The sequence below is a fragment of the Corvus brachyrhynchos genome, unplaced genomic scaffold, assembly GCF_000691975.1.
Source record: "Corvus brachyrhynchos isolate BGI_N302 unplaced genomic scaffold, ASM69197v1 scaffold258, whole genome shotgun sequence".
Classification (NCBI taxonomy): Eukaryota; Metazoa; Chordata; class Aves; order Passeriformes; family Corvidae; genus Corvus; species Corvus brachyrhynchos.
The window spans coordinates 2,432,300-2,452,187 of NW_008240122.1; the positions used below are offsets into that span (position 1 = coordinate 2,432,300).

Genomic DNA, 19,888 nt, shown 5'->3' on the forward strand with positions numbered 1-19,888 from the left:
GCTCCTCGGCAAGAAGGTGGCGCTGGCAGCCCGGGCTTGGGACTTCGCGTCCGCAGGGGTGCCTTTAAACAGCTTCTACGGGCCGCTTCAAGTGGAAAAACAACTTCCCTGCAGCTGTTTTATGTTGCTTGGGGTTTGGTGGTTTGCTGTGTTTTTATTTTTTTTCTTGTTCCGATTTCTTTTTTTTTTTATTAATGCTTGGCACTTGGAAATCCCACTCTTCTCCAAACAGGGTCCTCTCTTCTCCCGTGAAATGCGGCTCAACTAGCTCTCTTCATACACCACCTTCTTTGTGACCCAGCACCGACCAGCTTGGGGAAGCTCTTGGGCTACAATGGGCTTCTTTGTGAGGAGGGTGCATGGCTGCGGGGATGACCTCTGGAATGAGTTTTTGAGTCCCCCACCCTTTTGGTGGGGTGGAGGACACCGTGCCCTGAGCAGGGGGCCCTATCCTGCTGTCAGCATAGAGGGGATGTAGTTTTGCTGCCTTAAATACTCAGGGTGTAACAGATTTTTTGTTGCTGTTTTTGTTTATTTGTTTGATTTGGGGTTTTGTGTCCAGCTCTAGCTTGTTTGTGTCTAATTCCATGAGTTAGGCACGATTTTACAAGGTGGGGTGTCCCCTCTTCTCCAGGCTGCCTGTGAATGATGGATGTTAATGACAATTGGATTCACTTTAACCTTGATCTTCAAGACATAAAAATTCATTGCCCTTTTTCTCTCCCAACACTTATATTCCAGTGTTTAATCAACCATCTTGGTGAATAGCAACCACATACGTAGCAGGGCAAATGATTGCTGTTATTTTCAGCAAGCTTTAGGTGTGTGTGCAGGGTGTATATATAGAATACATGCTCCCATTTGCAAGGTGCTCTAGTGTGCCAAGTGTTTCTCCATCTAAGACTGTTTGCAGACTTTGCTATATTAGCTGACTGCAGTTTTCATGTGTCATAAAATAAAGGCTAGGATATGAAAGGATTAAGTCTCTATTATCATGGGCTGTGCAAATGGTCTGTGTGTACATAGCTGGTTTTTTTCTATTCTAGACAGATTTTTTTATTATTAATTTAACTGTGATATTAAAAATTCAGGTTCTTAATTCCTATTTTTTTTTTAAATGGAGGGAATAATTTAATAATAAAGTACTATCCTGGTCAAAAATTTCTCTCTATTAATTTCCCTTCTAAGAGGAGAGGGAGGGCCAGGAGAGCTGGGAGAAGGCGGTGTGTGTGAACCCAAGGCTGCATTTGGCAATTCATCCCAGCACTTCCTGCCAGCACAATGGTTACCCCAGTATGCAATTTGTGCAGAACGGGTAGATGATTTTCTTCATAAGCTCTAAGTACAAAGGGTATTCCATGATGCCATCTAATTGCTTAATCCCCAAGGAGTTCTTCAGGCATTTATTTAACACTAATTGCATGTGTAAATGTTCTTAATTTACAGCGTGTGAAAGTTGCAGTGAATGCACACAACAGAGGATGTCAAAGTGACACTTCAGGGAAAGATGCAGTTAAGGCAGTGCTAAGTTACTTCTAAATAGGATTAATCATTTATTAAAGTTCAAAGCTTGTCAGAGCATTGGGGCAAGCATATGATGACTTGTTGCTGTCCAAAAGTAACTAGTGGACTGGAGTCGTGACTCTAAAAATTTCTATGATATACCTTACTACAGTGCAGTAAATGATGAACTTAAAACACTAAGCAGGGTGAGTGATTCAGTTCAAGGCAAAGAACTTGGCTTGGCAACTGTTGCACAAAGCCTGCTTGGGCTGTTAATTAGTGCTTGCACTGTAATAGAGCTGTGGAGTCACAGGCCCTGTACAGAGCTGTAGGCAGGGGGTGCGGGTGCTGGGGCCGGCCCTGCCCTAGAGCTTGCACAGCTTCAGCCCACAAGATGTGGGAACAAATCGGTCTTGCAGGGGACAGTACATCCAGAGAGGTCTCAGAACAGGTAGGTGACATTCTTTGGAAAGGGACCTGCAGCCCTGATGCCTGGAGTAGTGCCAGCTGTTTCCCACTGGTGGAGTGAAAACTTTGATCTTCTTCGTGATCTTGAATTTCCCGGTAGATACACGCACAGGAACAGAAACAACAGCTGGCACCTGAGCTTTTGAGAAAAACTCAGGTCCTAGGTTCTCTCTGTGCTGGGTGTCTCTGTGCTGGCAAAGTAGCTCAGGAAATCATACAGTGAAGAAAATTATTCTTTTTGTGACATGATTATGTACTCCAGAAACATAATTGCCCACGAGCCCTACTTTGTGGCGCACGCTGCACAAGCACCCAGAGATAACTCTGAAGAGGGAAAACCTGTTGGTTTACAGTGTCTATCGACAGGAGCAGAGTTCAGGAGAGCTGGGCTCAGTCACACCCCACCCAACTCAAACACAACCCTTAGTCACTCACCTTTACACTGTGTGAGATGTATCAGCCCTGGCACTTCTCTAGTTCTTCAGTGGATGCTGATGCTTATGCCTGTATCTTAGTACTTTCAGAGAGGGAATAATTCCCACAAGGAATTCGAATGCAACAACTTGTCTGGAAAGGCAATTTGTCAGAATTTTCAGAAAAAGTGGGAAAGGTGAATGTTTGGGTTTGAATTTTCTTGTCCATCTGTGAAATGTCTTAAACTTTTGGTAGCTACAGAAATAGTACTGATTGAATATTACCTGCTTTGAGACTGGGGAGTTAAAATAACCATTCACCATTTTTCCTGAAAATTAGATAAATGTATCATGCCTTTTGTAAGTGTGTCTAAATTTTACATAGTTTTGCATCTTCGAGCTCAGTCTTGGTTGTCCTTAGACCCATGAGGAATAGCATGTGATTGTCTCTTCTTCAGCCATGCAGGGCTGTGAAGTCTTTATTTTCAGACACAGCAGGAAAAAATATTGAAGCATCTGATTTGCCAGACTTCCATGGTAAAGACCAGAGCTGCATAAAGGGTAAGCATCCTGTCACATTGTGTCTCAGTGTTTCCTACATAGTAGAATCCACAACATAAAGTTCAGTGCCACTGACACAGACAGAATTATATGTTTCAGAATAGAATCTGACAATATTCAGGTCCAGGGGAAGGAGTAATCTATGGATCCTGGCAGGCCATGATAAAGAGAAGCATGTGTTTCAAATTTAGCCCCACTTCTGTACTTACAGCTGAGCACTAAAGTGTTTTTTCAGCCATTTTAAAGGAGGAGCGTGTGAAAGTGGACAGAAGAACAGTTAATCATATCTGGATGCTAAAACCAGAAGTTAATTTGTATGTGACTTCTGGTCCAGGATTCAAGCCACGTCTTTTGTTATGTTAAATGGCTTCATCATCCCCATGAGAAACTGCTGAAGAGAGCTGGAAGAAGTTTATGTATGATGGGGAAAACTTAACTTCTCTTACATCTTTCCTATGCCCTTTATGGTTAATGTAAAGAGTCCATTAATTCACACGTATGCTTTTGGTCTCTAGGGGAAAAGGGGTTGTGATTAAAAAATTGCCTTCTACTCTTATAGTTTAATTTCCTCTGTCTTTCTCAGATGAGACCAAAAACTGGAAAGAGTATGGATGGCTCAAACAATTTAGCTTAAAACAAAACAGAACAGCCACAAATCTCTGTCTTCCCGTTATGCTGAGCTGCTCTGGAAGGCTTTGGTCCTCTGTGCAGGGCTGGTTTTTCTCCTTACTCATTGCTTGCGTTTTGACAGGATTGGTGTGTCCTGAGCTCACAGGTCTCCACAGCTTCCAGAGTAAGTTGACCACAGAGGGAAAAGCCCACATCTTGCATAAAGCTCTTCACAGTCTGTGCTGAGGAAGCCCCACAGGTGTTAAATGTCAGACAAAGGTACAAGCCTGCACTTCCTGGGAGGCAGGACAGGAAAGCAGAGAGATCACATGGTGAATTGGTGAGGCTGGCTGCCTGCAGGAGGACACAGGGTGTCTTCTGGACAAACCTGCTGCTGTGGGAGAAAACTGTCAGGCCAGTAGTACCCTTGGATGTCTTCAGACTAGGCCAGCTAAGGAGGAGCAACTCTGCTCTTGCCAGCAGGCCAAGTGACACCAGGACCATTTAGGTAATGTCTAATTGGGTGTTTAAACTGATTAAGTTGCGCCTGAACTCTAAAGAAGACCAATTTTTCACTTTTATTTCTAAAGTTCATCCATTGGAGCAGATGCAGCTTGTATGGGGCTGTCTGTTCCCTTGCACAGCAGAGGTGTGTGCAGCAGCAGGGTTTGCTCCTGCCTGTGCTCTGCCAAGGCATGTGATCCCTCAGTAAAAAGCAGGGCAGTTCAGTGGTATCCTTGGAGGGAGAGGAGCTTGCTGGGATGCTGCTCAGGGCATTGGAGGGGATCATAGGGATTGGAGAGCCAGCTCTGACTCAGAGGCAGCTGTGAGGAACAGGGAGCAGACAGGGCTTGGAGTAGATGGGGTGACCCCGAGGGGACTGGGCACTGCTGCTACTAAAAGTAACCTGGCTGTGTGTAACCAAGCACCACCGCCCTAAGGTCCCACCTGTGTGGGCACAGCTGTTGAAAAAAGAGCTGTATGTAAACTCTTACCTCTTCTGTCCTGTCAGATCCAATTATTTGGAAGGGGTTATACTTAAAGAGCTAACTTTCTAGATTTCATTATCTTGTTTTATTCTTTTAGTTCAAAAGGTTTTCAGTCTCTTTGGGTAAACAACCTCCAAGGGAAAAACATGGATACAGCTAGCTTCAAAACTGGCTGGCCCAATGTCTCATCATAAAGTACTATAATGTGATATGCCCTTTTGTACCCTCCTTAAAATTACTTCATGCTCTCCAGTGCGTGTTTGTGCAAAAGCAAGCCTTTTGAAGCCAGAAACCTGTAAAAATGAATTCTACAATTAAAATAAAAATTGCCAGTGTAAAAGTAAGACACCCTTAGTAAGGACAAAGCCAAAGCTCCTCTGGGGTGTTTGTAATCCGAATGTTATCAAGAACTGAAATCTGCCATTAGCAATATAAGCAGGCTGGCTCTCATGTCATTTCAGTACCTTATTAAGGACTATTCTTATTGACTGGACTAGGGTTATGCCTGAGGTAAAATATTTTTCAAGATAAGAATGAATATGCAAAGTCATGCTTTTAATGGTTTCTAAAATTTCATCACTACACTGTTTATGTTTATAATTACCCCATTGACACCCTTTAAATGTCCCCAGTAAAATGTGGTATAAGCTTTTAAGATTCCCCAAATAAACATTTAAATGGATCTATAATAAAGAACTCCAAAGACAGGGAGTTTTAGAGAAGCCATTATTTAGCACTGATTTTACTGTTGGAGGTTCTGAAGTGGACCTAGTTTTTGCAAGACAATTGCTGTGCATTTTTATGGAGTTTTGATAAGCTGACATTTAACCAGCTGGCTCTTAAAATATCTTTGCACCGTACAGGTGTGTACGGTAATCCTGGAGGGAAGATGGACAAGAAGGACAATTACAGGATTTCTCTTTTCCCCTTCATTTCCCCCTCCCTTGCCACTCCTGCTTTTGCCCAAGAGGAAAAAGCATCACATTTCGGGTCCTAGGAAGTCACACTTGCCCTGTTTGTTCTCTGATAGAGGCCTATAAACAGAGACATTCAGTCTGTAAACAAGTCAAGCTTACAAAGTGACTGAAAGATAACAGTCCCCCATCTAGCAGTGGGAGAGGAGGGAGGGAGCAGGGGGAGGGATGATAGAGAGGCTGCAATAAAAACAGGAAGGTTTCTGTTGGTCCTCTTGAAGTTAGTGGTTAAAAACATCAAAGTGTGGTGCGTATTTTTTTCAGCCAGACTGCTGTGTCACTTTATAATTCTTCATAAAGCAGCCATCCAGCCACTAACATACTGCAACTGTTAGTGTGAGCTGTGCTTTGATTTAGAGGAACTGGATCCTGCTCCAGGCATGTTAAGCTGAGGAATCTCTTGTAGGTTTTCTTGGCATGCTGTGTGCCATTGAAGAAACTATAACTTTTCAGAGCTGCTAATTGCAAGCTGTTCAGGAATTTTTCCTTCCATTAAAAAAAAAACAAACCTCTCACAAATAAATTGTGCCCCCCTTCTCACTCACTCCCCAAACTCAAATAATTTTCCCAGGCTCTGAAGTGTTCAGAATTTCCTACATTGAAATTTAAAGTGGAAAAGAAGATGGCAGTGGAAAGGAAGAAAAAACAGCTATACCATATGTATCATAGCAAAATATACATATTCTCAGCTTGGTTCTAAGAAATATAAATTATTCAGCAGCTGCTTCAACAGAGAGATATTTTAAAAGTTCGAAGCCAGCACAGTACATCAGTTCTCTTAGATGGGGGAAGGTATTTTGTTCTCCAAAAACAAGTGATCCAGAAAATGGCATGGAGCTCGTCTGCCTTGGAAAAGCAGCCAAATAGAGATAGATGGAAAGAGGAGCAAAGAAGGGCAGGAGGATTCAGAGTTGAAAGAGCAGCTGCATTGTTCTGGGACGGGAATAGTGAACTTTGCTGTAAACAGTGTTGGAAGCTTCTCTGCAGAGTGCTGCAGAGAAGCCACTCTGGTTTATTATTGCTCAAAAAGCTGACTTACACTGAACAGATTTTGGGTTCAGCTTTAGCACAGGAAGAAGAAAGCAATAACAATTCTGTACGTAGAGAGCAGTCAGACCAGACCAGCCTTTGGCCTGTACTAGAGCAGCTTGTCTGAGGTTGGAGGCCAGGTTTTTAATAGCTTTCCTCCAAGGGAATAGCTGCTGCAAGATTTTCCACTCCTGTAGGGATTACTTGTGTAGGAGGTGTTGCCACAGTTGGGAGGAGGAGGGAAGGCAAATGTTCTAGATGGAGGAAATGATTGGTGCTGATGTGCTCTGTTACCAGATATGATAGGTAAAATTCCATGTCTGGATGATGATTTAAATTTCCTCCAGCTGGAAATCGGGATTTTAACCTCCCTCCTTCACTACTGATCAAAGCTAGCAAGCACTCTCAGCAGTGGTGAAGCTGCAGTAGAAATTTAGAATGCAGGTCAGCAGTGCAGAGCTCATTCAGGGGACATGTATTCCACAAGTTTCCAGGTACAGGCAGAATTTGAACAGGCCACCAGTTGCACCCACAAATTGAGACACTTGAAAAATTCTTTCCTCTGGCATATCTTAATGATACCCACAGTTCAGTACTTAAATGGATAATTAGTGATTTTGCTAAGCCTTTTCTAAAGGATGTACCTCCTTTTATTTTCTTGGCTTTTTAATATTAAGCACATCTTGCACATAATTCTTTTTGAAGGGGAAATTTGTTTCTCCTTGTAGTTTTTAACAACCAAAAAAAAAAAAGAAGCCAACTTAAACTTATGGATCACTTCGGGTGAACCTGTCCTTTGATAAAGTGCTGATGCTTGCTTCCAAAATGTATATTCATTTTATATTATCAGCTGTTTTAAAAGAGTCTGCTCCAAATAATGAGCTATAGTAATATGAATGCAGCTTTTGTCTTTAGCACATAATAAATCAAAAGATCTGCAAAATTTTTCGGTAAAATCACTTATGAGTGGTAATATACTACAAGAAAGACCTGCAATCATCCTCTGTCCAAGCTTTCATTTATATCAGCTTAAATTGAGACTTTGCTTTTAACTGATGGGATATGTTCCTAAAGTACTGCACAGGCCCTTAAAGGTGAATGTGTGTGCACCCACGCAGGCAAACGTGTGAAAAAATAGATGGGTAAATGTAAGTTGAAAAGCATTCCTTTTTGGGAACCTCAAAAGGTTTAAGTGTTGGTTCTTCAAGAAAGTGGATGTGTCAGGAGCTCATTGTGAGAGACCATGGAAACTTCTTGAGTTCAAGCCAAATTTTTTGTACATATACACATAATAAAGTTTTAGCAACTTACGCAAGCTGCGCAAAGGGGCTGTGGAAAATGAGAGCTGAGGTTGCCTGCAATTTAGAGATTTTGGTTGGTTTTTCTCTTCCCTGTTTGCCGGCAACAAGAAAAACTTGACCGAATAATGAAACAAAGTATTTACAAGCATCTATCAGACCAAAGCCTCAGAGTTACTTACAAGGTATCAGTGCCTCTTTCTGTTTGCTTTTCGTGCACATTTATATGCATGACGTTGTGTTTGGAAGACCATCCATGACTGAGAAATTCCAAAAGGCTTACATGAATAAATATGAGCAAATGTTCATCAGATATTCATACCATGAGTGGCTTGCTCAGTTCTTGTGCCTGCTTTTCAAAGCTTGTTGTGCATTTCGAGCAGACAAAACACAAAGTAAATTTGAGGATTTAGGTTTTGTTAATAAGTGCCTAGGATTTACAAGGATGCTTTTCTAGACATTTTGGACCTTCTAAAATGTATTAATGGGATACATTCATAGCAACATAAGTAGCAAATGTATTGAACTTCATTTAAGTTCTTTCGTGAATAAACTCTGTTTTCTCCTGGTAGTTCACACCTATGTTGGACCACAAGTAGCTCAGAATATTTAAAGGTAACTTGAGTATGTTGGATGCCTCAGAAATCTGATGTATTATAGGTAGCTGGGATCCAAGAATCCAATTTTTTTTCTATATGTTAGCCTGGGGTTTTGGTTTTTTGTTTTTTTTTTGTCTATATGTTAGCCTGGGGTTTTGTTTTTTTGTTCTTTTTTTTTTTGTTTTTTTGTTTGGTTGGTTTGTTTTGTTTTTTTTTTTTTTTAAATTATTCTGAGCCAGATCAGTACCACAGAGTTCAAGAAGTGTTTGGAAAATGCTCTCAGGCTTAAGGTGTGATTCTTGGGGCTGTCCTGAGCAGGGCCAGGAGTTGGATTTGGTGATCCTTGTGAGTTCCTTCCAACTCCGGGTAATATTCAGTTATAATTCTATGAACAGCCATGAAAGCTTTCTTCAGAAAGAACTATTAGCTGTAAGTTTAGGTGGTGCTAAACCTGTAGGTATTGTGAAAATCCTAACTGCTGTAGTTTCTATAGAAATGTGAGTGCTAGGAAAGCCATTGAAATTAACAAGGACCTTTCTAATGTTTTAAATCTATTTTAATTTGGACTGCACATATATTATTGACAGAAGATCTCATTTTTCTCATGTGTTGCATACTCTGTTGAGTCTCCTCACCCCTGAATTGGATGCCTTTGGGTGCAGCTGACAAGGCTACTGTGCTGAGAGCCAAGGCATGCTTTCCACCAAGCTTGCATGGAAATCCACAGACTTCAGATAAGCTAAGGGAACACCAGCACAAATTTTCACATGTAAAACTAATCCACAGAGTATTTGGAAAATCTGTGGCACCTGAGCTCTTGGATAAAAGCAAGATCCCATGTGTGATTATTCAGGAAAAGATATTGTGACCGAACAAAAGTTTTTGATACTCCGATGAAACTTATTTCTTACTTAGACACCTGCATCAGCAAGCACATTTTTCTTCATTGTTTTCATATACTGAAAATATATATGTGTGTGTGTGTGTATTCTGGTTATTATTTTTATAATTAGCATACAACAAACAAGAACAGTAATTATTATTATTAAGAAACTGATGGGTTAGCACATGTTTTTCTTGTTTGTGAGCTTGATCTGTAAGACAGCACAAAATAATAACAGTGTCAATTCAGAAAGGTGAGCTGGTTTCTCAGCAGGCATAGAAGAGAACAGAGAGGGCTCTATGGTTTGATTTCATCTCAGTGAAAGCCTGGAGAGCTGTGGATTTTATGTGGCCAGAGCTCGGCAGAACAGAGCTTTGTCTTGATAACTCAAAATGACTAGATCATGCCTGGTAGTTGGTCCTGGAAACCTGACCCTTGTCACAGGCTGACTACATCAATTTGCAGTAGATTGATGATGTATAGACTGTGGGTGCCCCAGGGGAGACCCAAGAAAGGCCTGAGAAACATTGTATTGTTAATCCATACCCCTCATTAGCTTCTGCTGTGCTGGATTTCAACTAGCTGGCAAGGCTAGAGGAGCTGGAGGGAGAATGTGGCGTTGTCTGGCATTGTTATTGTTGGTTGCCTTTTGAATGAAAGGAAGTTTTAAAATACCTTTTCTCCAAAGTTTAATACATCAAAACTGGCAGGATTCTTTATTTTCCTCTCTATCCCTCTTGTCAAGTGCCTGGAATTCCTAGATTTTCTTTGTATATTGATTTAGCACTCTCCCCTTAACAGCCCAAGCTTTATCTCTTCCTGATAAAGTCTCTCTATATCCTTTCCCAAGTAGTGGCAGGCAAATTATATACGCTGTAATCAATTTACATTTCACTATCATTCGTCAGTTCGGCCGCTGCCCATAGAGGCTGCAGCCCAGCCTTCAGGGTTTCTTTATGTACTTCAGGATGTGTTGCTTAACCATTTCTGCTCAGTGCACTGCAAGGTTTTGATTTGAAGGAGGCTATGGTTTCAAAGGCGGTTTCCATCAAACAGCAACATCTTTGTCAAACTTCAACAGAACTAACCTTAACTGCCAAGGAAGTTTTGACTGCCATCATAAAAATGTTTGATTAGTGTTAATAATTTATTAAATTGGTTTGTCCTGACACTGCCAACATGTTGGAAATCTCTCAACCATTAAAACATTAACAGAGGCTGTAATACAATGCTCCTTCTGTTCTACGTTTTATTTCAAGACCACATTCTTATGAGCCTGGTTCTGTGGTGTTCCAATATGCTCTCATTAGGACTGCATTAAAAGATGAAATATGACAAATATTAAAAAAGTGTGGGAATATAGAGTAAAACATGGCGGGTGTACTTTTGTGGGCAACTCTGCTGCGATTAAATTTTCGCAAAGCAAGCCTGTTTTTGCAATATGGGGAAATAAAATTACCAGGCAAGAAATTTGCTGAAACAGACCCAATATGTTTGATTGCTTCATCCAACCTCCTAAAATACATAAGCTTAGTTCGAATTTCTACTAAAATGGGAAAGCTGATATTGGACCTGCTTATGCTGAAGTATGTTGTACAAGAAACAAAGTGCTATTTGAGAAAAGTATTAACGCCTTGAGAATATATTGATCAAATTTTTATTTGATAGTTTACGTCTGCACTTGAATGGCTGGTGGTGGGAGCTCTCCTGTGTTCCACCAGAAACACCTGTTTTGGTTCACGCAGTCTCAGGAATTGCATGTAACATATTCCATATAAAATGCCATTTAAACCATAACAACAGTTTGGTTTATTTTCGAACTGGAAAGATGATAACTGAAATGGAGGCTCAGTTTATCCCTTGCAATTTGCTGATAATATCAGTTATCAGAAATTAATTAAGTAATTCTTTTTTTTCCTCTGCTTGGTAGCCATGTAGGAGCTCCAACGTTGTCTCAAATGTGTAGACTGGTGTTGCACGCTGAGTAAGTTAAGCACAGAGATCTTAGCAAGTGAAAGGAAAACCTTCATTTCCATATATCCCAGTTAGGAATATACACTGAGAACAGTTTCAATACCTACGCTTGAAATTTAATCCAAGGTTTTTAAACTTTGGGATTGAACTGTTCTATAATTATTCATAATAGCTGGACTGGTCCCCTCTCAACTCTTCTCTTTATGGTACCTGAAACACTATGATGGGCACTTTAGTGAAAGGTGTATTTTATTTTACAAGAGGAAGTAATCTACCCTAGTCATACATGTATGCTTTAAACTCCAAGTGTTTTCAAATTAAAAGAAAATCCTTTAGGCAAGGCTTGCTAGTTTTAAGGCACTCAGCTGTGTGGAGTAAAGATCTGAAATAATTGACCTTGAGTCAGAGGACTGATTTACAGTGAGGTCTATTAGAATACAAGTTGGCCTTTCTTTCATTTAGTCTCCACTGCTTTCTTCTTTCTGTAACAGAAACGTGTTGAGTAACGTGATGGAAATGATTACCATAGATTAGCCTTTTGCAGTTTTCTGAATTTAAGAACATCGTTCTTAATAAACAAACAACACTGTTAATGCTAATTTGTTTTAGAATGTACTATGCCTTGTAAGATGTTGGCAAGAACTTAACAGCAAGAGTACATGAAAATGTAGAAAATAATCAATTGTTTCAACATCAGACAATCATAATCCATCAACTCAATAAATTCCCAAAAGACGTGTCAAATACATGAGTGTTTGGGGAACAGACTGAGTGCAAACATAAAATTGTGTCTCTGCAACTGTCAGGAACAGACTTAAACTTGATTTTTTTTTTATGCTGTTTGTAATTTTTTCCTAATTATTTGCTCTGTTAGTAATGAAAATTGTTGAATGTTCTGAAATCTCAACAGTTCTACATTTTTTAATTACAACATGAAGATAAGAGGAACAAGTGACTACTGTGTGATGTGAGATATTTTAATATGGGGCTTCAAATGCTCCAGTTCTTGGCTGGAGTGGGATAAATGAAGACAAGAACTTTTAATAAGTGCCAAGAAATTTCCATCTTATTAAGAGCATCCTCAGTTCCTCCTGAGAATATGTTTGCTGCGTGTAAGTGATCTGTGAGTTTTCCCAGACTGTAAACCAAAGGCTGTATTTTTCCTGTGCATTAAACATGATCTGATGTTCATGGTTAATGCATTTTATTTGTGGTTAATACATTTCCATACTTTTTTTCCCCAAAATGAAGAGGGTTGGAAAATTTTGAATTCAGTCCATAAACTAATTATTTTTCATTCCAATGTTGTTTCTTTTGTAATAGAACTCCTGACTCAGTGCTTTTGTAAATGGCCTGCAGTTACATGACCCTGATTGTGGTCTAATGAGGGCTGGAGGGTGCCTCTTAGATGATGCTGGAAAATTAAAGGGACCTTTTTCCTCTAGCTTTTCAAACTAATTATTCTCTGATTTTACATGAGAACAATCCTTATATATATATGTTGAAATCCTTTTCATTCAATGGCACTCTTTTCCTGTCCCCAGCTTTGATGTAGTGCCCATACTTACAAAAAGGCTATGTTAGGGGAACAGTGGCTGATAGATCCCACCGTGGTCCTAGCAGTTAAACAGTGAGTTCACATAGGGCAGTGTGAATGAACTGGAACTCAACAGAGGAAGAGAATCTCTGCTCTGTTCAAAACAAAGCCATGCTTTTCATCTCCAGTTATTTGCATCTATCTTTTGCCCATATTTCCATTATTTAAAACAGTACAGTTAGTAAGGGGCCCACAAACACCTCTGACCCACTTCTCTGCTTATGTCCTGTGACTCGATGCTCGAGTTGATATTGCCTGTTTCCTGTATCTCTGGTCTTAGTCTGTGTGCCTTTGGTGACTTGGCTTAGCCTTCTGTTGCACTGGCTAGTTCCACAGAAGCTCTCTAAAACTAGCTATAAGCAAAATGAGTAGTCTGCTTTTTTTCACTGCCTTTCGCCAAGAGCTACAACATCATGTTAACACTTCTGACCAGTCACAACGCTAACAAAAGGAACTATTGGCCACATACCTGGTAGTTCAAAGCAGTGTGTTAGAATACTACTTCCTTATGGTTAGCTTTGCCCAGCATTGTCCTGGAAAATTAGAGAGGCTAGTGCTCAAGTTCCTCCACTAAGATATGTAATCTCCAGATCACTGCAACAGAACAAATCCTGTCAGTAATCCTGTATGTTGCTCTGACACAATTTCCACTAGAGGAGGGATTCTTCAGTTATTAGATTAATAAATGTGCACTGTTTAGTTATTGAAAATATTTGTCTGATACTGGAGTCCAAGAGTATGTTGGATAAAAAAAAAACAACCCCAAAAAACCCCAACAATCCAACCCTTAGAAATGCAAACTGAAGATGAAATTTCACTAGCTCAAAGCTAGCAAAATTTTTAACTCTTAGCTTGCCTCATTGTGAAACATAAAAAACCAGTAGGCAGAACAATTCAATACAGAAACTGCAACCCTGCACAAGACAAAGCAAGAGCATGTGAAAGATAGGATGGCTCAAGACTGCTCATGAGGTATTAAATAAATAACAACATAGAATTAAAAGTATCAACAAGGCCAGCCTCTATTTAAATAATACAGGAGTAATGAAAATCCATCTTAGAGAAGATCTATTTCAAAGATAGTTTTAAAAATAGAACAGCAGACAAAAGGGAAAGCAATGACCTCTGAAAGTAAGAAACCCAGGCTGGAGAATTAAGATGTAGGAATGAGACAACATTAAGTATAGATCTTGTTGTTTGTGACAAGTAAAAGCTCTGCTTAGTGTGTTGTGTTGTTTTGTTTTCTAGTGCAGTAAGGTTATTTATTCCAACCTGTTGTAAGTCTGGATTCATATGTCTTGTTATCTCTGTAGCTTTATGTATTTCTAGATGCGAATTTAACTGCATGACCAGTAAAAAGCCACCAGACAAGGTGGTTGTGAATCAGTATCAATGTCTTCCTCAGTCACAGTTCCCTTGCCACTTAAGAGGTTTAATATTTCTAAATGCAAATATTGGATGTTTCATTATTCACAAAGCCTTCAAGTTGTTTGGGTCAGTCTTTTGTGGTTTTGTGTTGTCTTTGTTTTTTTCTACTTGCCTTCATTAATGTTTTGCATCAAGAGCTAGTCAGAAAAAATAGAAATGTAGCAGATGAGTATTTTCTTACCCATATCCAAGCAAATTCTCCAGAGAGTAGTGTCTTTCTTTTAAACTGTGATTAAAATTTCCTTGCCAATGGAGGCAGAAAGAGCCAAGGTAGACAAGAATCCACAATTTTACCCTGTTTCTTCATAAAGATTCGTGTCTGATAGCTGGTGTGGTGGAGTGTTACATGAGTATATCTTGCAGAGTTCAGGAATGAAAGCTGTTCCACCAATAGTCAATATTTAGCTATGATTATTTAAGTTGCACTGGTATTACATGGGCGCCTTTAACAGGAAAGGATGAACTTTGTCCTTTCTAGTAAAGATGTTATCTTTATTAGAATATCCCTCAGAGCTGGTGCATCTCTGTGCCTGTCCTTTCATATGCAGCTGCATTTTGCCTGTCGGAAAGCTCTGTAGCATCAGCAAACAATTTTGTTGCTTGTTTTGGTTTGTTGCTTGTTGTTTGTTTTTTTAATAATATTTTTTTTAATTACTTCAAAGCCTTTTCTTTCTCCCCTTTACTCCAACTCACAACTGTGAATCACTTTCTGGTGCCCCAGCTAAAGGAAGTTTCTTCAGAGATATAATATCAGGTGATTTATGCATTTCTTTCTGGTATAATAAAGATAGGGAGCCTTTCAGCATAATTATTGAACTAGCCAAATATTTATTTTAGCTATATTGCAGGTTGTATTGCTCTGTGGCACATTAGACAAAATCTATATTGTGAGGGCAGCTAGAACCTGGCGGCTACTTTCATCCCAACCCCAGTCAGACTTTTATCACAAACCTCTCCAGGAAGGCGAGACTTATCACTCCCATGGGAAATGACATTTTTTGTTATTGCTCTAGCAGGAGTCTAATGGAGAGTAGATTTTTACTGGTATAGGTGTTGACAGCACTGCATCCTGCATCCTTTCTGGAGCTGATTGTGCTAGAGAGCATTTCTTACTGCATTAACTCTCTTACAGGCACTGAGGTGGCTGCTTTGTCTCACTTTTGTATTATGGAATTATTTTACTTAGAGGAAAATAATTTGTAAGCAGGGAGGTTGCAGCCACATCCTCTCTCCCAGTGGAGCATGAGCCCAAGGACAGGAGCAGGTCTGTGGGCTGGGCAGAGCAGCCCATGGAGGAAGGTTTCTGCAGCTTCCTCTGCTGCTCCTGTCTCCAGGGCTCTGGTGAGTGCCACTAAATTGTGAAAAGACTCAGTGGTGGAAACCTGAAAGCAAAGTTGTTCTCCCAGACAGATGTTATCCTTTAAGTGGAAAGGCCTGCACACTGCAAAGTTTGGAGCGCCATAGCTATCTTAATCTACACCGATGATGTATTTGAATTGATCCATCCTTGTGTTCCAGAGCACTTTGGAAAAAAGGTCACAGGGTATTTTCTGTCTTGGGTTGGAAGGCACCAGTAGGAAAACAGACTTGCTGCAGAATTATAGGGCAAGGGAGAGGAGCTGGGATGAAGTCTCTGTCTCCTGACCTTTGTGGTGTTTTCAGTAGTATCCCAACCCGATAAAAATTGTACAGCTGTTCACACTGGTTTTGCCTAAGTTGCCTAAAGTTATGTAAAGCAAGTTTATAAGTACTTTTTTTTTTTTACACGCTGTCACCACAGGCATGCCATCATAACCCAAACATTAATACTTCTAAAAAAGAAACATGATATTATTTTGCATATGTACAAGAGAATTTTTCTGCTCTGGCAACAAGTTGAGAAGTGGGTGAGGGGCGGGAAAAGGATTACAGGGTGGGGGTGGTAAAATGTATTTTAACAGAAGAAAGCCTGCAGAGTTATAGTCTCGCAGCAAGAAATAAACATTGTAATCATAAACAAATGTAACACTGAGAACAGAAGACAGTGATTTTATTGTATTGACATAGGATGCTTGAGCAACAATAAAGGACTTGTTCTCTTCCATTAGTCAGGACACACTGGCAGGAGGGCCCTTTCTGTGGCCATTGCTTCTTGATAGCATGTGTGAGAGCTTGGATTATAAGATGTCTAGGAATGTACAGACACAGGCAAGGAGAAGGCTTGCTTTGAGGGGAGATTGAAGAACCTCTTCGCCATAAGGCCTGAGTGTGAATGTTCTCAAGAACTCTGGAAACCAAAACAGCACTGAGGCCTGCTTGGCCTTTCACATAAATTTAAGTGCTTACATTTACACTCTGCAAAGCGTTACCTGCATGTGGCATTTTGGTTTACAATCCAAAGGCAGCTCTGCAGATTCATGCAAACTGATGAGATAAACTGACGATGTGGCTCCACATGACACCGTGTCCTGTCCTTGTGTGTCAGGTGTCTGCTTTCAGTGCCACTGGCTTAGGTTCCATCAGATCCCTCACAAAGATCCTAGGGGGTTGTGTTTCTAAATCTGGATCTCAGTGAGAGGTGGGAAATGTTGTTTCTTGTACAAGAAGCTGTCCTGGAGGCAGAGTTTTGTTGTGGACTTATGGACACAATCTGGATGGCACAACAGACAGTGCTGCATAAGGATGTGGGAAAAGCCTTCATCCTCCAAGAGTCATCAGTTTTTCAATTAAACCAAATCTGTAGTATACTTGCAAGGGAGTACTCAGATTTTTTATTTCTTTCTGTTCACCATATGTTAGTCATACTTTTTTTTTGTGATAACTTGACTGTTGGTGAGTTCATAGTGTAATAGGACAGAGCGCATTTCCTGTGGGATTTTCAGCCCTGTGTATTTAGAAGGTCAGAGTGGCAAAAAAGGGATATCATTCTCCTTTTTATGGGAGAGAAGCGAGACAGAGAAAAACAAAATATGTTGGCCAAGTTCCTTTAGGGTTTTCATGAAGAACTGGGTATTTTAAAGCAAAATTTCCGAGTCCTGTGCAGTGTCTATTTAATGTGTGGTCTGTATGTGCTTTAAGAGTATCTTCTAACTCTTCACTCGTTTGTTTAGAATTCAGACTAATTCTAAACAAAACCCTTGTTTTGTTGAGCTCAGATTGCAGATGCTGGATACAAATGTAACATGAAGCCCAGATCCTGTTTGGGTTTTCTGTTTGTTCGCTTGTTTTTAGTTCTAACACTAGGAAGCTTTTAGGGATGTTAAAAACAAAAGCAAACATACACACAGAAAAATAAAACCAACTCAGAGTTGTTATATTCTAGTGCAAGCATAGCGAGAGGGTGTCTCTCTTCTGTCAGTACAAGGTAAAAAAACAAGGCCTGCATGTTCCTTTTCTTGTAAAGAGTTTGAAGCAGGGCTCATGAAGGAACAACTCCCATTTGAGAAAATACCACTATAGAAAGTTTTTGTGCATTGATAGAATGCACAACACAGCCTGGAGCACATCTGCAATCCTTCTTAATAACCTGCTGGCATATGGGGCCAGAGAGAAGCATCTAAAAGTTGATACTTTGTTGTTGATGCTGTTAAGATCAGGCCCTGTTTCTTGTGAGGCACTTTTCTAAGAGAGCAGCCTTGAAGCAGCTCTCTCTGTCAGGGAATAACTCAGCCTTGGAGGCTGCCTGGTCCAATAGGCATGTTTAGAGCAAATCCAGCTTTGAAATTAGATCCATGCAAAGATAACTTGGGCTGCTCAGGGCCGTGTCCAGTTGGGTTTTAAACACCTGCAAGAAGGGAATCTCCTTGTCCCCCCTGCACACCTGTTCCAGTTTGTGACCGCTCTCATGATGAAAAAAAATCCTAAGATCTAATTGGAATTTCCTTGGTTGCAGCCTGTGTTTATTGGCTGCTTCCTGTGCACCTCCAGAAGTTTGGCTCTGTCTTCTTTAGAGGCACATGTTACATAAAGCACACGGATAAAATCGTAAGATCTCATTTCACCTTCTCAAGTCTGGACAAATCCAGTTCTCTCAGTCTCTCGCCTTCTGCTCCAAATACCACCAAGTCAGCAGTCTGGTCCCTTCATCCAAAGCAAAAACTCAAATTAACTTACAGCAGATATGTTTTGGCTTTCAAAGCAGTGAGGGCCGGACACGTGGGGTAAGTTATTTCCATGTTTGAAGGGAAACGTGCTGGCACAGACACAAGATACCTTGTTGCTAATGTAACTTTTGGCAGGTATGTTCACTCACACAAGTTTCTTAGATGCTAAAAGCAAAGCATAGTGTAACCTATATTTCTCACTTGTGGCCTCACAAGCAGCCCTGCGTTCAAACTTCCAGTCAGTCTTGTTTTTTCTCCTGCCACATGGCAATGCATATCTGAGAAGAAAATTCACCAAACGATTTGGAAAGTAGCAAAAGAAATAATTTTTGAGTACTCCTGTAACTTCTGACTATAATTTCAATCTAGTTGTATGAATTCCCAGAACTATTCCCTTTATTCCAAAATATTCAGAAATGTTTGAAAAAAAATTACATGTATGGTTTGAATTAGTTTGCAGTATGATTCTTTACTGATTTCCTAGATAAAATTGATTTCAGCTTATAAAAATCCTTTCTGGACCTTGCCTGTCACCAACTTTTAGCTCCTTTGCTTCATTGTAAACAAGGTTTTGAAGACATTATGATGACAGATTGAACATCCAAACAGGGAAAACAATACCCAATTGTGTAGGAAGTTTACCTTGTGGGGGTTTTTCGGTGGATTTTTTCCCCCTCACAGTGTCAAATGGGTCTTTACTTGAATGAATTTAATTGTAAAAAGTTTCCCTCCTATATACCCTGCTGGCTATCTTGGTTATCTTTCTCTAGTTGGTGCTTTCATGCCAGGTGGTGTTGAGATGTGCTTTCTCAGGGAATTTGCCAACATAACACCTCCTTAGACTGGCTGGAGGATTTTTGTGTTCTGTGCATACACCTCTGAAGCTGTGCTGGCCAACAGACTGTCATTACTGTATCTGTATAGTATCTCCAAACTCACTGTGCCTTATTTGCAGTTGCCAATAACACAGTTGCTTAAAATTGTCATTAGGGAAAAGGAAGATGATATGTTTCTCTTGCTGGTTGTCTTGGCACCTGTGATTTGTTTTCCCCCAAGTGTAATACTTCAAAGCAATTTTTACGAAAGTTCATCTTCTAGTTTTGGACTTATTGATTGTTCTGGAGTGCTTTATCACCTTATTATATCTCAGTATTTCTATACTACTCAGAAGTCCTAGAGGACAGGACCAGGTCATGAATCTACTTGCAGTAGCTCCTTACCTGATTGCTATCTGCACACTTTTTGCCTTTCTTTTTCCATTGTAAAATCATTCATTGAACAAAAGTTATTTCCAGTACAAATAGTTCAAGTCTACTTCAGATACCTGTTCATCATAGGAATTGTTTCAGCAGCGAATCAGCAATAGATGTTCTTCAGTCAGTTGTGAACGTACTCTGTTTTCACTTAGACTTTCTTTCATTAATTTTTATATAGTTGTGTACTACATGTCAAAATTCCTATTCAAGCTGAAATACTTCAAC

The 19,888-nt window shown here is 40.1% G+C and overlaps 1 long non-coding RNA gene across 7 annotated transcripts in view; it reads left to right on the top strand.

The window, feature by feature from the left end:
- LOC108449228 overlaps nt 1-19,888 on the top strand; it is a 320,210-nt gene that overhangs the window by 203,460 nt on the left and 96,862 nt on the right. Inside the window, exon 1 of one of the 7 annotated variants that reach the window (XR_001865355.1) lies at nt 1,445-1,954. The exons of 4 other annotated variants lie outside the window; for them this stretch is intronic. This is a non-coding gene — a long non-coding RNA (uncharacterized LOC108449228). Of the gene's footprint in view, nt 1-1,444; nt 1,955-19,888 lie in introns of those variants that run through there. 2 more of the 7 variants (XR_001865357.1, XR_001865359.1) reach the window with 2 other exon arrangements.